General features: G+C 47.8%; 1 protein-coding gene across 1 annotated transcript in view; it reads right to left on the minus strand.

Moving 5' to 3' along the window:
* ADAM23 (ADAM metallopeptidase domain 23) overlaps nt 1-16,143 on the minus strand; it is a 1,183,145-nt gene that overhangs the window by 945,051 nt on the left and 221,951 nt on the right. The gene's annotated exons all lie outside the window — the stretch shown is intronic.

A 16,143-nucleotide genomic window follows, 5' to 3' on the forward strand; every position in this document is an offset into this window, starting at 1 on the left:
AATAGCATACTACACTGAAAAAGCATAAAATTGATGCTACTATAAACATTTCCTAAACCAGAGGCTTACAACTGCTTGCTCTCACCAGTGAATAGAAATTTTCATGGGGGTGGGGCGAGTAGCTGGGAAGGGCAAGGGAAAGGGGAAAGAAAGGAACATAAAAGCATAAGTGCAATGATCAGACCTATGGTCCTTCAAGGTCAACATCCAATCTGATAAGTCACAAGGAAGTATTCAGAAGAAACTAACTTAAGAGGTTCATTCCTTGTTGCTCAGTCCCAGAAGTAAGAGGTAGCAAATAACTATTAATGCAGTACTCTGTGAACTTGACCAGACCTTAAAATCAGCTATAACTTTAGGCTTCACTAAATATGTTAACACACTAAAGACTCCAGTAGTTTACAAAAACACTTCTTTTTATTGTTACAACACTGTATCTTCACAAATCAGTTGACATTGTTCATCTGACTACCCTTTCATTCATCAACATTCATTCACCACTCACCCTTCTTGCCTGACCTTTTCAATTTCAAATATCGGTAATCAATATAAACATATGCACATATAACATGGGCATAATACGATACTGTTACCACTATTCACCAATATTGACTTGAAAACAATTATTGTTTTCAAGTCAATATTGGTGAATAGTGGTAACAGTATCGTATTATGCCCATGTTATATGTGCGTATGTTTATATTGATTACCGATATTTGAAATTGAAAAGGTCAGGCAAGAAGGGTGAGTGGTGAATGAATGTTAAAGAATGAAAGGGTAGTCAGATGACCAATGTCAACTGATTTGTGAAGATACAGTGTTGTAACAATAAAAAGAAGTGTTTTTTGTAAACTACTGGAGTCTTTAGTGTGTTACAGTATCGGTGTATAACTCCGGTATTGGATTATTATCCCCTATTAGCAGGATTCACTAAATATGTGACAAATTAAAATGAGCATTATCTCTCCAGTTAATTTAGATGCAAAGTTCAAAGTACCTTCTATCAGTGGACTTGTGACTAATTTTCAAAAAGTACACATAGGTAAAAAAAACACCTCTAGACTTTTAATACCTGGAAAATATAAATGTTTAAATATAAAAGCCATCAGTGTTATTTTCTAATTCAATCCAAAAGGGCACTGGCAAAGCTCCTGTAACAGGGTCTTTTACTAAGCCACACTAGTGTTTTTAGCATGCGCCAAAAGCGTGGCTTAGTAAAAGATCCCCTAAGTGTAGATAAAATGAATATGCATTGTGAAATAGCATGCATATGTAGTGGGTTTCAGGGATACTTCAAAGGCCAGTGCACAATCAAAATTTAGTAGGGTCTACTGCCAAAACTGAATAACCTTAGAAAAATCTTTTCCCAACACACACAGACTAACAAAGGACCCCTAATGGTAAGGTTGACTAGTAAAGGTAATATTAGATAGGCAAAGTAAAATAGCAAAAACAATGTAGCAGGGAGGCTGTTGTGAATTCTTATAAAAATAGAAGATTATTTTTTGGGCTCTCTAAAAATATGCAGAAACAAAAGAAGGAAGAGGAAAACAATTAAGTAAGCAGTCCATAAGAACAAAAAGGTCCTTGTAGTAAGCTATATTAAGTGCTAACAGAAAAAAATGGACTACCATAGGACGTACTAGTTTTTGACTATGTGCGTACTAAATACATGATAAATAATTTTTTGTATTTTATGAGGGGCGTGTCAGGGGCAGAGAGTGGGTGTTCCTGTCCTAACTGGTTAGAATGTGGATAATGCAAGAGCCCTTGCCACCTACAAAACAGGTATAGATAAGAGCTCCAATGGCAATTTTTTAAAATAACCATGCGCTAATGGCAACTTTAGCACATGGCTATTAATGGAAAAAAATAGAAAATTGGGGTTTTTATGGCCTCATTAAAAGTAGACTTAGCTCACAGGAAAGACCTGGGTAAAGGCACACTAAGGTCTATTTATTCCACAGGTTAGTAAAAGAACCACAAAGTGAAGTGTCAAAAAAGTTCAAAAGATTAATAATCTTGGGTCTCCTCTGCACAGTATTCTCTTCTCTCTCCCCTTTACCATGGGCTGATGATCAGAAGCAAACACAGGCACTAGAGGCCAATAGTGCCATACTAGCACCTGTGTTTGCGCCCGCTCGATGATGAAAGCTGGTGAATGAGTGTAAATGTGCTTGCCGGCTCTGAACGCTAATTGCATGCAAATACATGCAAACAAGGGTCTCCCGCATTCATCCCTCATGATCAGCGGGCAGCGCGCCAAATAAGGGCGCTGCTACCGCTGCAAACCTTATGCCAGCTAGGATCTGGCATTAAGGTTTGCTAGCGAGAGAGGAAAAAGCGAGACCCATTGAAGAGGTTTGACAGGTCCGGGATTTTCTCCTGGACCTGTCAAACCTAAGTCGTCACCCCCCCCCCCCCCCCCCCCCCCCCACAAACACAAGATCTGGAGGTCCATAAAAGACCTCGTTGAAGAGTCAAGCTTTCACCTGCTTCCTGAAGTAGAGATAGTCTTGTGTTAAGTGGAGTCTTTCAGGCAGTGCATTCCAGAGTGTGTGGGCTACTCTGGAAAAGGCTCGCTTGTGGGTATCACATCATGTAATGTCTTTTGGAGAGAGTGTGGTTAGTGATAGTCCTTGAGAGGACCTGGTGTCCTTGGAGGTGTGTAGAGGATCATCCTATTTTTCAGGTACTCTGGGCCATTTCCTTTAAGGGTCTTGAAGATCAGACATACAGTTTTAAATTTAGCCCTGTATTGTACTGGTAGCCAGTGAAGTTTTTGCAAAAATGGTATGATGTGGTCACATCACTTCCAATCTTCTTGCTGCAGCATTCTGAATCTATTGGAGCTGGTGCAGGCCCTCTGTAGTCAGACCATTGTAGAGTGCATTACAGTAATCCAGTCTTGATGTTATCATGGCATGCACAACTGAGATAAGATTTACCTTCTTGGTGTAAGGAGAGAGGCAGCGTAGCTGTCGCAAGTAATAAACAGCTCTTGAAGGTTGCTTGGATTTGGAGAGGCAGAGTAAGTGTTGAATCTAACTGTATTCCAAGGTTCCTGATTTGTGATTTGAGGGAGAGTTTGTACTTCCCAAAAGAGATTTTGATGCCAGGTATGTATCCACTTCTGTTAGGGACCCAGAGAAGCTCGATTTTACTTGGGTTCAGGCAAAGTTTGTTGTGTTTAGCCCATTCTTGAATTGGTGTTAGACAGGTAATCAGTTTATTCAGGGCTGTAGGTAAGTCAGGTTCAACGGATATGAGTAGCTGCACATCATCCACGTAGATGTAGAACTGAGTGTCCATTGACCGAATCAGCTCGGCTAGTGGCTTGAGGAACATATTGAACAGAATAGGTGACAGTATTGATCCTTGTGGTACCCCACAGGTCAATGCCCATGGTGATGATGATTTGCTGCCAAACATTATGGATTGTTGCCTGTCTGACAAATGCAAGTACTGTTCCATTAATATCTGTTTCTGTCAGTCGTGCTAACATATCATGATCCACAGTGTCAAAAGCTGCTGAGAAATCTATCAGTACTAACACAGAGGCAAATCCCCTGTCTCAGTTTCTGTGATGATTATTCAGTAAGGATATAAGGACCGTTTCTGTTCCGTAAACGTTATGTTACATTTGTGATGGAAAGTATGAGCCCTCCCACATTCCCCCAAAACATACTGTACCCACATATAGGTGACCCCTGTTTTGAGATCTTGCCAGGTACTTGTAACCTGGATTGGCCACTGTTGTAAACAGGATGCTGGGCTTCATGTACCTTCGGTCTGTCCCACTATGGTAACACTTATATACTTAGGTACATAAGAGCTATTATAGTAGTGCACAGTTGGGTACAGTATGTTTTTGGTGGGTTTTGGAGGGCTGAGCATACAGTATAAGGGGGGCACTGGTGAGATATGTACCTGGGAGCTTTTATATGAAGTCCACAGCAGTGCCTTGTAGGGCACTTTTACCTGAGAACTCACCTTTGCTGGTCTTGGCCTATACAAGCCTGAACCATTCTTATAACAATATGGATTCCACAGACTGTGACCTGAATACGTGAATACAATGAACGTGATATCTGTTGGCAGCTGACAGCGGTCCTGGAGCGAGTGGGTCAGGTGAAACGGGAAACGATCCTAACTGCTTGCGGTCCCCGACCCAGACCCGGCCGACGTGGTGCTGTCTTAGCCAGAGAGATCACAGCCAAGGTGGCCCCGCTCCTCACCTGGTGGACGATCTCGTGGGGTTCTATGATACTCGATCCTTGCTCTGTGCTGCGAGGTCGGACCTGGCTTGGTACTGTGTACTGGGCCTGGTACGATATATTCGTCGAGGATCAGCGCGACTACACGGGATCCATCAACCGGCACTTTCATCTGCTACGGCACTGGAAATATTGTCTGCCATCTAATAGGAACACGACCCGCATTCGATCCACCGTTCGGGCGGTAGCAACTGACGCCTTCACAACCCAAGCATCGTGGCCACGTTAGCGCCCATTTTGAGTGTGGCGCAGCCCTAATTGATAAAAACACCATGCGAGCATGAAGACAAGTTAATATTCCAAAACGTGTAAAGTGGTTATCTTCCAAAAGTTTACTACCACCATTCTGAGAACCACTATTCCTGAATACTACAACAACTCTTCCTGTTTTGGGAGTAACAGCTTCTATTTGTTGAACACTATGCATAATTAGTGAGATTATTGAGCAGCAAGACTCTCCCTGACAATATTCAGCATGATCCTTACTTCAGGCAGTTGAATGGATATACAGCCGGATGCATTTACATAATTTGCTTTCATACTCCAGTGTTAGCGAGAAGAGTCTGTGCTTATATAAAATTTGTTTTTTTTATGCTCTCTAAATTTTCCACACACAATAGTGAATTTGAATTGGCTGATTAAATTTGAACCCATTCTGAAGCCTCTTGACCTACTAAAGGCAGCATGCTCTATATCAGACGATCAGAAGGCATACTAGAGAAGTCCATTCCTAGAAGGAACATAGATGCCTTCTTTGCAGAAGAAGTTGACAAGATTGGTCCTCGCTGCCTATAATTGTGCCTTCATCCAGTTCTAGAACTTTTACAATACTTTATCAACTACCCATGAGGTGCTGGGGCGGTCCTGGTGGCGAATGAGAGTGTGACCAAGATAAGTAGTTAGCAGAAACACTCGTAGTGAGCGCAAGAAGTGCAGAGCCTATGGGTACTGTTGGACAGAGGCAGTGGACCTGCGAATGATCGTGCACCGACTGACGTCAAGAGACGGGAGCAAATAGGCTGGTACCTTCGGGGGGAGGACATAGGGTGTAGGCCGTAGGTGCTGAAGCAGGAGACGAACTAACGGAACCGCGGTGCACCCAGAACCAACCTTATCTGGAAATATACACCACTCTATCACATAAAAATCAACACTATAACAAACATCCTAATAACCTTATTAAATTAATGAACTAGAAAAAAGGCCCGTTTCTGAACACAATGAAACGGGCGCTAGCAAGGTTTTCCTCGGAGTGTGTATGTTTGAGAGAGTGTGTGTGAGAGTGAGTATGTGAGAGTGAATGTGCGAGTGTGTGTGTGTGACAGAGAGAGACTGAGACTGGGTGCGAGTGTGTTTGTAGAATGAGAGTGTGTGTGAGAATGAGTGTGTGGCAGGGTCCCCCTCCCCCTCCTCCCATCCAGTGCCAGCCCCCTGTCCTACCGCCCTCGCCGCAACGCCATGCCTCCCCATGTCACCACCACCGCCGCTCACCCCTCCACCACCACCACCGAGGTCTCCACCGCTCCCCCTCCATCCCCCCAGGTCATCCAACAGCCCCCCCCCAAACTGCCCCGAGGTATCTCCCTCCCTCCGAGTGTCAGGGTCCCCCTCCCTCCCTCCCAGATCCCCGATTTTCAGGGTCTCCCACTTCCATCCCTCCCTCCCAGTTCCAGGATCCCCCCCTCGCTCACAGTTCCAGGGTCGTTGTGCCTCCCTTCCTCCCTCCCTCCCGTCCACTGCCAGCCCCCCTCCTTCCGAATTTTAGAAGTCTCACTTACTTAGCCTGGGTGACGGCGGACGGTGGCAGCAGCAGCATCGGTAAACGGCGTACAGGCTTGGTCTGTCTCTGTCTCTCAGCTCTGGTCCTGCCCTCATTTCCTGTTTCCGCTAGGGGGGGTTGTGGTGTGCCATGCTGGCGAAGTGGCAGGAAGTGGCGTGTGGCTTTGAGGGTGGTTATTGTTGCATGGCAGATTGTGTGTATGTTGATGTGGGGGGTGGGGAGTTTGGTTGTGTGTGTGGGTGTGAGTGAGAGATGTTGATTCTCCATGGTAGATCTTGTGTATTTAGTTTGGGGGGGAGTGTGTGGGTGTGAGTGAGAGACAAAGATCTAGATTCACCATGACAGATTTTGTGTATGATGTTGTGGGGGTGGTTGGGGGGAGTGTGTGTGTGTCTGAGTGAGAGAGAGAGAGATGTTGATTTCCTTGTTGAGTTTGTGTATTAAGGGGGTTGTGAGGGGAGTGTGTTTCTGTGAGTGAGAGAGAGAGATGCTGTTTCTGCATGGCACAGTGTGTGTGTGATTTTGGGGGGGGGGGGGGGAAGGAATGTTTGTCTCTGTCAGACAGAAAGATGCTGATTATCCCTTGGAGAGTTTGTGTTGATGTTGATGTGGGTGTTGGGGGGGTGGGGAGTGTGGCAGAGTTTGTGTATGATGTGTGGGGGGGGGAGAGGGTAGCGGCGTCTGTGTGTGAGAGTGTTTGTATGGGGGACAATTGCCTTTCTTCCCCTGCACTTCCCTTTCCTTAGCCCTGTACCGGAAGGAGGGGTATGGGGGGGGGGGGGGGCTTGGTTATTGTTTTGGTTAGGAGTGTTTGAGTTGCATGACCAATCAGTGGTGCCATTTTTTTTGGGGGGGGGGGGAGGGTAGCATTGTTCCGCATCAGTGTATGTGTTTGTGTTTTTTTGGGTGGAGGGGTTGGTGGGGGCTGTGGGTGGGTGTGGGTGTTTGAGAGAGAGATATGTTTAATTTCCTTGTCAGAGTTTGTGTATTAAGGGGGGTGGGGGAGTGTGTGTGTGTGTGTGAGTGAGAGAGAGAGAGATGCTGTCTCTCCATGGCAGAGTGTGTGTATGTTGGTGTGGGGGGTGGGGAGTTTGGTTGTGTGTATGGGTGTGAGAGATGCTGATTCTCCATGGTAGATCTTGTGTATTTAGTTGAGGGGGGGGGAGTGTGTGGGTGTGAGTGGGATACAAAGAGCTAGATTCACCATGGCAGAGTTTGTGTATGATGTTGTGGGGGTGGTTGGGGGGAGTGTGTGTATGTGGGGGGGGGGGGGGGGGGGGAGGGTAGCGGCGTCTGTGTGTGAGAGTGTTTGTATGGGGGACAATTGTCGTTCTTCCCCTGTACTTTCCTTTCCTTAACCCTGTACCGGAAGGAGGGGTGTGGAGGGGCCTTGCTTATTGTTTTGGTTGGGAGTGTGTGAGTTGCATGACCAATCAGCGGTGTCATTTTGGGGGTGGGTGGGGGGGAGGGCAGCATTGTTCCGCATAAGTGTATGTGTTTGTGGGGATGGGGGGGGGGGGCAGAGGGTGTGTGTGAGTGAGAGAGAGATGCTGTCTCTCCATGGCAGAGTGTGTGTGTGTCTGAGTGAGAGAGATGTTGATTTTCCATTTTAGAGTTTGTGTGTGTGAGGGCGTTTCTGAGGGAGGTGACGAGTGGATTTCAGGTGGGGTGCAACTGGGAGGGAGGTTAATTGCGGTGCCGGAGACATTGGCAGAGTGGGTAGTTGTGTTTGGGAGGGCGTTTGTTAGGGAGGCGGCAAGTGGATTTCAGGGGGGGTGTTTGCGGCGCCATTATCGTTGATGTTTGGAAAGTGGGTCGTTGTGTGTGGGAGGGGGTATGTGCGGGAGGCAGCGAGTAGATTTCAGGGGAGGGTGGAACTGGGAGGGAGGTTGTTTGCGGTGCCGGAGACGTTGGGAGAGTGGGTAGTTGTGTGTGGGAGGGCGTTTGTGAGGGAGGCGGCGAGTTGATTTCAGAGGGGGGTGGTTATGGTGCCATTACTGTCAGTATTGATACCGGCGACTTTGGGAGAGTGGGTCGTGTGCTTGGGAGGGGTTTTGTTAGGGAGGCGGCGAGTTGATTTCAGGGGGGGGTGGTTACGGTGCCATTACCGTCTCAGTCTTGATACCGGCAACGTTGGGCACGGACTGATGCTTGCTTCAGAACGTTGGAGGTGCTTTTTATTATATAGAATAATATTAAAATGAACACTACTAAACTACTCCTCACTATTTGCTTACTTTCCCTAATCCACCACATATTTACCACCCCCCTCTCGGAAACCAATAACATTCCCACAATATACTTGCTTAATAAACAATTTCGATACAATACACTATGATTAAATAACAACAATAACCAAAATGATGGATCTACTACTCTACATGAACGCCAAAATAAAGGAAAAATGGTCATAATAAATTTACACCTCAAGAAGATAGACAATTAAGAATAATCCATACAATCCCAAATTCAACCGACCCCTTTCAAACAATTAAAACTGGATGCACTAATGCCAGACCAGTTGTCAATAAAGCACCATTAATAGTAGACTGGATTACCGATGACAAACTCGATCTATTAATTATCAGTGAAACATGGATTCATGATCATAATGACCCAATTATACTGGATCTTTGCCCTCCTAATTACACAATTACTCACTGGACAAGAAATGGCAAGAGAGGAGAAGGTACTGCACTGATTTATAAATCCGATCTTACTGTACCAACAACAGCCGCATCCATAACACCACAGTTGGAAATTGCCTCAGTTAGAATTAACCATACTACCTTGCATGACTATCTAAATATTATTCTGTTTTATAGACCACCAGGTAACTGGCAAGAATGCCAACCACACTTTATGGATTTCATCTAGAATACTTGTGTATCTAATTCTAATCTCCTTATATTGGAAGACCCTTACGCAAAGAATGCAAGAGAATGCAAAGATTTTCTCCAACTATGGGAATTCAATTGGATTAATATTTTAGCAACTCGTGTTAAGGGACACACACTCGACCTTATTACCAACAAATTCACCCCAGATCAAACCCTTATATTAACAGATACAAAATGGTCACATATACCACGGTCAGACCATTATAAACTAAATATATCATTAAAATGGAGGAAAAAAAAGTCTCGTTCCAGAAACAAGAACGTAGAACATATAACACAAGAGGCAAAATTGATCCAGTACTATTCTGGCAACAGTGCTACATGAATGAATGGACAGTACAGACAGAACCCGAACAATACCACCTAAACTGGGACAATAGATGCAAGAGCATACTTGATACAATTGCGCCATTACAAACAAGAACCTCGCGAAGACACCACCCATCACCTTGGTTTAATGAAGAAATTAAAAACTAAAAACTCAATTAAGGAGACTGGAATGAGCATGGAATAAAATGAAAGATGAAATCACATTCAATGCATGGAAACAAATGCAAAGAAAATATAAATATACAATCATATAAATATACAATCAGGCAAACCAAAAGATCTTATTACAAATCCAAAATAGGTCCAGATTATAAAGATACATATAAACTATTCCAATTTGTACATAAACGTCTTGACATTTCACCGGTTACCACAACTAATTCAGACTCCCCATCAGCAGATGATCTGGCCATCTTCTTTTTTTTTTTTTTTTTTTATTTAAAGTTTCAACATAAATTACAAGCATTACATCTTGTTACAGAAAATCAGAGCTCATATAATAAACAAGAAGAACATAAAAAATTAGTCTCTCTCTTATAAGTAAGAGAAGACTAAAAAGAAGAACATAGCTCTTTCTTAGACCACCTAATCAAACATGCTGAGAGCGTTAGGAAACATTTGGTGGTAAATGATTCACAAAAAAGAAAACAAGAAAAAAAACAAAGATGGCCTGGGTAACAACCAGATAATTAAACCTTAATCCAGATTTTCTTAATAATTAGAGACTATCTGGTAACTTTTTTAATTTCTAAGAATTCTTTCAGTTGCTCTGGTTCAAAGAAAACATATTTCTTATCTAAATACTTTACTAAGCATTTACAAGGGTAAGAAAGAGTAAATCTAGCACCTAACAATCGTGTCTCCTCTCTGAGACTCAAAAATGCTTTTCGTCTGTCCTGTGTGGTTATCACCACATCTGGGTAAATCCAAATTCTATCCCCCAAGAAAACTTTTGTAGAATTTTTAAAGAACATTTTCAAGAATAAATTTAGGTCTTGTTCAGAGACCATCGAAACAAGTAGCGTTTTCCATTCGAATGTTAGCACATCTGATTGTTCAAGAATATCAGTTAAATTTTGCAAATCCTTGGCAGCTTTCATTTTCTCCCCTCGTTTTAAATCAGGTAAATAATATATTTTGCTAACCGGGGGAATTAAATCTGGGGAGTATTGAAGAGTTTCAACCAAATATTTCTTAAACATTGCCATCGGATTCAGTTCTAAGGATCTTGGAAAGTTCAAAAGGCGTAAATTCAAACGCCTATTATAGTTTTCGAACTGTTCAATCTTTCGTTGTATCATGAGCTTATCTTTTATAAGCAAATCTGTCTTTACTTTTAGATTAGAGATCTCAAATTGATGTCTTGTCTGAAAAGAAGGTGAGCCCTTAGGTCCCGCAAGGCCCCAAAGGACCTCAGAGGACAGCCGTGCAACCCCAAGTCTTCACCCGTGGCGACCGCCGTTCACCAAGGGTTGAGCCCCCAGCTGCAGGCGGTCAACGGGACTTCCTGAACCGCGGGGTTGACGAACTGACCCAGAACTGGAACCAGGAGTGAAGACAGCAGGTGGAAAACAGAGGAGTCCAAAACCGGCAACAGGTCAGGTCAAGGCAGGCGGCTAGCAGAGAAATCCAGAAACAGTCCAAAGGTCAAAACCAGGAGAGCTAGGAAACCAACTGAGAACTAGAACACACGAAGACTGGCCTCGGGAAACAGAACCTGAAGCAATGTCCTATCTCAGGCCCGTTCCTTAAATACTATCAGCATTCAACCGCCCAGCCCCAGCCGACATGGCCGGCCAATCAGAACCTGGTTACTGACAAACTCCTTCTGATTGGTTCCGTCTGACCTCCCAGGCGGGACTACAGCACCGGCCTCCCAATCTAACTCCTCAGAGGCGGAGCTTTGGGTTCTCGCGCCCGAAAGTGAAGGAGACGCCGGCCATCGCGTCTTGGCGCCATTCTCCCCACTGACGCAAGCACGGACCCCATAGCCGGCGATCGAGAGCCCGGCAGCCGCGATCGCCGGCCCACGGCCTCGGCCCCGGACTTGGCGGCTATCGCCGCGGTGCGCCCCGGCTCTTCGCCGCGGCCTCGAGAAGGCCGGCCCTCGCCGCGATGGACACCGGTTCCTGCTTTCTGCAGAGGAGCAGCCGGAGGGAGCGACGGATGTGACAGTATCCCCCCCCCGGATGCCCCCTTCCTCCTGGGTCCTGGTTTTTGAGGATAGCGATCATGGAAGGCCCGTACCAACTCTGGAACATGTACATTGGTAGCCGGCTCCAAGGAGTTGTCCTCGGGACCGAAATGCTTCCATGATAACAGGTAGAGCAGCTTTCCCCGGCGCCTCTTGGAGTCTATGATTTCTTCAACTTCGTACTCGGGATCGGGGTCAGCCTCTGGAACAACGGACTCTTCACTCTGTGGATGCCACTTAGACCCCCGAAAGACCTTCAGCAGAGAAACATGGAAGGCATTATGGATCCGTAGAGTTCTAGGTAACCGCAGGCGGTATGTCACAGCTCCGATCCGAGACTGGATCACAAATGGTCCGATGTACCGTGGCCCCAGCCTCCGAGAGGGCACCCGGAGCCTCAGGTATTTGGTACTCAGCCATACCTTTTGCCCCGGCTGCAGAACCGAAGCGGGGCGCCGGTGCCGGTCTGCAAACGACTTATACCTGGCGGCTGCTTTCTGTAGTTGCTCTCGGGCCATGTTCCAGACTTCCCGCAGGTCAGCAAGGGTTTGAGTAACCAGGTGCGTAGAGGAGTCAGAGGGAATGGGCGGAGGAAGCCGCGGATGTTGTCCATATACCATGAAGAATGGAGATTGCCCAGAAGCAGAGTGTTCACTGTGGTTATAGGCGAACTCGGCCCACGGGAGAAGAGATGCCCAGTTGTCTTGCCGCCTGTTGACAAAAGCCCGCGAGAACCCCTTCAACGTCTGGTTAATCCTCTCAACCATCCCGTTGGTCTGAGGATGATAGGCAGAGGAGAAATGGGTAGCAACCCCCAGGGCGGAACACAGGGCTCTCCAGAATCGTGAAGTGAACTGGGCTCCTTAGTCGCTGATGATCCTGACTGGTAGCCCATGGAGCCGGAAAATGTGCTGGATGAATTGCTGGGCTAACAGTGCTGCCGACGGAAGCCCTAGCAGGGGAACGAAGTGTGCCATACGGGAGAACCGGTCTACCACCACCCAAATCACAGTGTGCCCCTGGGAGCGGGGAAGATCCGTGATGAAATCCATAGACAATTCCTCCCAGGGGATGGCTGGAATGGGCAAGGGCTGCAGATCCCTCCAGGGGCACCCCACAACAGACTTGGTCCGGGCACAGGTGGGGCAGGTCGTGACAAACTGAAGGATATCTTGGTTCATACGAGGCCATCGGTACTGTCGAGAAATCAAACGGAGGGTTTTTTGAAACCCAAAGTGTCCGGCCCATACAGATGAATGTCCCCAGTGCATTACTTTTTCCCGGTTCTGCGGAGGTACAAATTCCCGCATTGGGGTGACCCCACCCGGGGCCGCACAGAGGCAAGCCGGATCCAAAATAGGATTTTATCTTATCCATTGTTATCTTCTGATGTTCTATTCCCAAATGATATCCTGTATTTACTCTGTTTCTATAACTCATCACAATGTAATCCATAATCGTACTGTAACCAATTGTACTTCCATCATTCTCAGAGTATTGTAAGCCACACTGAGCCCGCAAATAGGTGGGAAAATGTGGGATACAAATGCGAATAAATAAAATAAATAAATGAGGTTCCTCAATATCCTCTGGAACTTCGAAGGCTCTGGAGAGGGAGTCCGCAGGGGTATTCTGCGCAGCCGACCGGAACACAAGTTGAAACCGGAACCTGGCGAAGAACAATGACCAGCGGGCTTGCCGCGGATTCAGCCTTTGGGCCTCCTGCAGATACAAGAGATTCTTGTGATCCGTGATCACTGTAAATCGATGCTCTGCCCCTTCCAGCAGATGTCTCCACTCTTGCAGGGCTAACTTCAAAACCAGCAGTTCTCTATCTCTTACAGTATAATTGCGTTCTGCTGGGGAAAACTATCGGGAGAAGAAGAAACAAGGTTGACGCCGGCCCTTGGCATTAACTTGAGAGAGGACTGTCCCGGCGCCCAAAGCAGAAGCGTCCACCTCTACCACAAAAGGTTTGTCCGGATCCGGAGCCTGAAGGATGGGAGCGCATTCAAATGCTTTCTTCAACTGACTGAACGCCGTTTGCGCCTCGACCGGCCAGTTCCTAACATCCGCATGCTTCTTAGTGAGCGCCGTCAGCGGAGCTGTCAATTGAGAATAATGGAGAATAAATTGACGGTAATAATTAGCAAACCCCAGGAACCGTTGCAGCGCCTTCAGGCCTTGGGGTTGGGGCCACTCCCGGATAGCGCGGAGTTTGTCTGGATCCATTCGCAGACCCCCAGGTAATAGAATATGTCCCAAAAAAGGCAGAGTCTGCTGGTGAAAAGAGCATTTGCTGAGTTTGGCAAACAAGCGATACTGCCGCAAGCGCTGGAGGACGGTCCGAACGTGGGCCACATGCTCCTGGGGATCTTTGGAAAAAATCAGGATGTCGTCTAGGTATACAATTACCGTAGACTAAAGCAGGTCTTCAAGGGCGAAGTTCATGAACCTCTGGAACACCGCTGGAGCGTTGCACAGGCCGAAGGGCATCACCCGGTATTCAAAATGCCCCTCATGCGTATTAAACGCAGTTTTCCATTCGTCCCCCTGCCGGATACGGACCAAGTTGTAGGCTCCACGGAGGTCCAATTTGGTGAAGATCTTGGCCCCCTGCAGCCGATCAAACAACTCTGGAATAAGGGGCAGAGGGTATCGGTCTTTTACGGTGATGGCATTTAGGCCTCGGAAGTCGATGCAGGGCCTCAAGGAGCCATCTTTCTTGGTCACAAAAAAGAATCCTGCTCCGGCAGGGGACGTGGAGGGGCGAATGAACCCTTTCTGGAGATTCTCCAGGATGTAAGCTTGCATGACCTTCGATTTCTCTCGGGACAGTGTATAGAGTCGGCCCCGCTATGGCATCTTGCCAGTCATCAGATTAATAGCGCAATCAAAGGACCGATGTGGGGGTAGCACATCCACTTCCACGGGATTGAACACATCAGCGAAATCCCGGTACTCTTCTGGCAGAGCAGCTTGACAGGCTGGCACAGTTCTAGGAGTGGCCACTACCGCGGGGCAGCTGGATTCCCGACCCTTCAAGCAGGTCTCGGTGCAGGCGCCACCCCAGGCTTGAATCTTCCCTAAAGTCCAATCTATGACAGGTGTGTGCCGCCGTAACCAGGGCAGGCCCAGTACCACGGGATGAATGGTACGGGGCAAAATCAGAAATTGAGCCTCCTCACGGTGGTCTTCCCCCACCTGGAGTCCCAAAAATGGAGTCACCTCAGTGATAGGCTGGGGTAACGCTGTTCCCTGGATGGACGTTACTTGCAAAGCGGGCCGATAGGGCAGTATAGGCCATCCCATCTGCCGCAGGAGTTCCTGACAAATAAAATTTCCCCCGGCCCCGGAATTCAATAAAGCTCAGGTGTGAACCACCGTCTCCTGCCACCGCAGGGTCACCGGGAGAGTAATCAGATTGTCTGGTAGGGAATTAGAGTGCCCCAAGACCCCTCCCCTCAGGGTGCCTTGGGAGTGGTGTTTCCCGGCCGTGCGGGGCAAGAGCTACTGAAGTGACCGGCCTCGCCGCAATACAGGCAAAGGCCGCCCCGAAGGCGTTGAGTCCTCTCAGACGGGGTTAACCGTTCACGGCCAATGACCATAGGTTCCTCGGAGGCCTCCCTAGGCCCTCTGGAGCCCCGTCGGGAGGAAAGTACCCGACTAGGCCGGGACCCGCCTCCGGACCCATCCGCCGGTCCGCCTGGGCTTTAGCCCTTTCCTGGAATATCCACCCGGACACAAAGCGAAATCAAGGCGTCCAACTGCCCCGGAACCTCCCGGCCGGACAGCTCGTCCTTGATTCGATCCTGAAGCCCCTCCAGGAAGATAGCGGATAGGGACTCCTAATTCCAGCGCAACTCTGTCGCCATAGTCCGCCATGGTCCCTTCGCCCTGTTGGATCCGCAGCAGCTCGGAGGCGGCGGAAGACGGCCTTTCTGGAAGATCAAACACCATGCGGAACCAGCGCTGGAACTCCGCGTAGTTGTCCAAAAGCGGATCTTGTTGTTCACATAGCAGGGACGCCCAGGCTAGTGTCGCCCCGTTAGCAAGGAAATAACATAGGCCACTTTTACCTGGTCTGAGGCAAAAGCCTCTGGTTGCATCTTGAAGTATAAATTGCACTGGTTGAGGAACCCTCGGCAGCTTCCAGGGACACCATCAAACCGAGTAGGCTCAGGGAACCGAGGTCCCGGGAAGGACCCTCCCGGGCGGGAAGCCGCTGCAGTGGCCTGGTGTGCCGCAGCGGCCTGGTTCTGAACCTGGACCGTGGTTAACTGAGAGCAGACATTCTGCAAGGCCCCCGACAGGGCGTTCAACTGCTCCTGCTGCTGCTGGAGAATTTTAGCCAGGTCCCGTAGATCAGGTTGCGTAGGCGAGCTCATGGCTTCAGGTTCCTGTCTTGTCTGAAAAGAAGGTGAGCCCTTAGGTCCCGCAAGGCCCCAAAGGACCTCAGAGGACAGCCGTGCAACCCCAAGTCTTCACCCATGGCGACCGCCATTCACCAAGGGTTGAGCCCCCAGCTGCAGGCGGTCAACGGGACTTCCGGAACCGCGGGGTTGACGAACTGACCCAGAACTGGAACCAGGAGTGAAGAGGGCAGGTGGAAAACAGAGGAGTCCAAAACCGGCAACAGGTCAGGGCAGGCAGCTCACAGCG

Source organism: Microcaecilia unicolor, chromosome 7 (assembly GCF_901765095.1).
Source record: "Microcaecilia unicolor chromosome 7, aMicUni1.1, whole genome shotgun sequence".
Taxonomy (NCBI): Eukaryota; Metazoa; Chordata; class Amphibia; order Gymnophiona; family Siphonopidae; genus Microcaecilia; species Microcaecilia unicolor.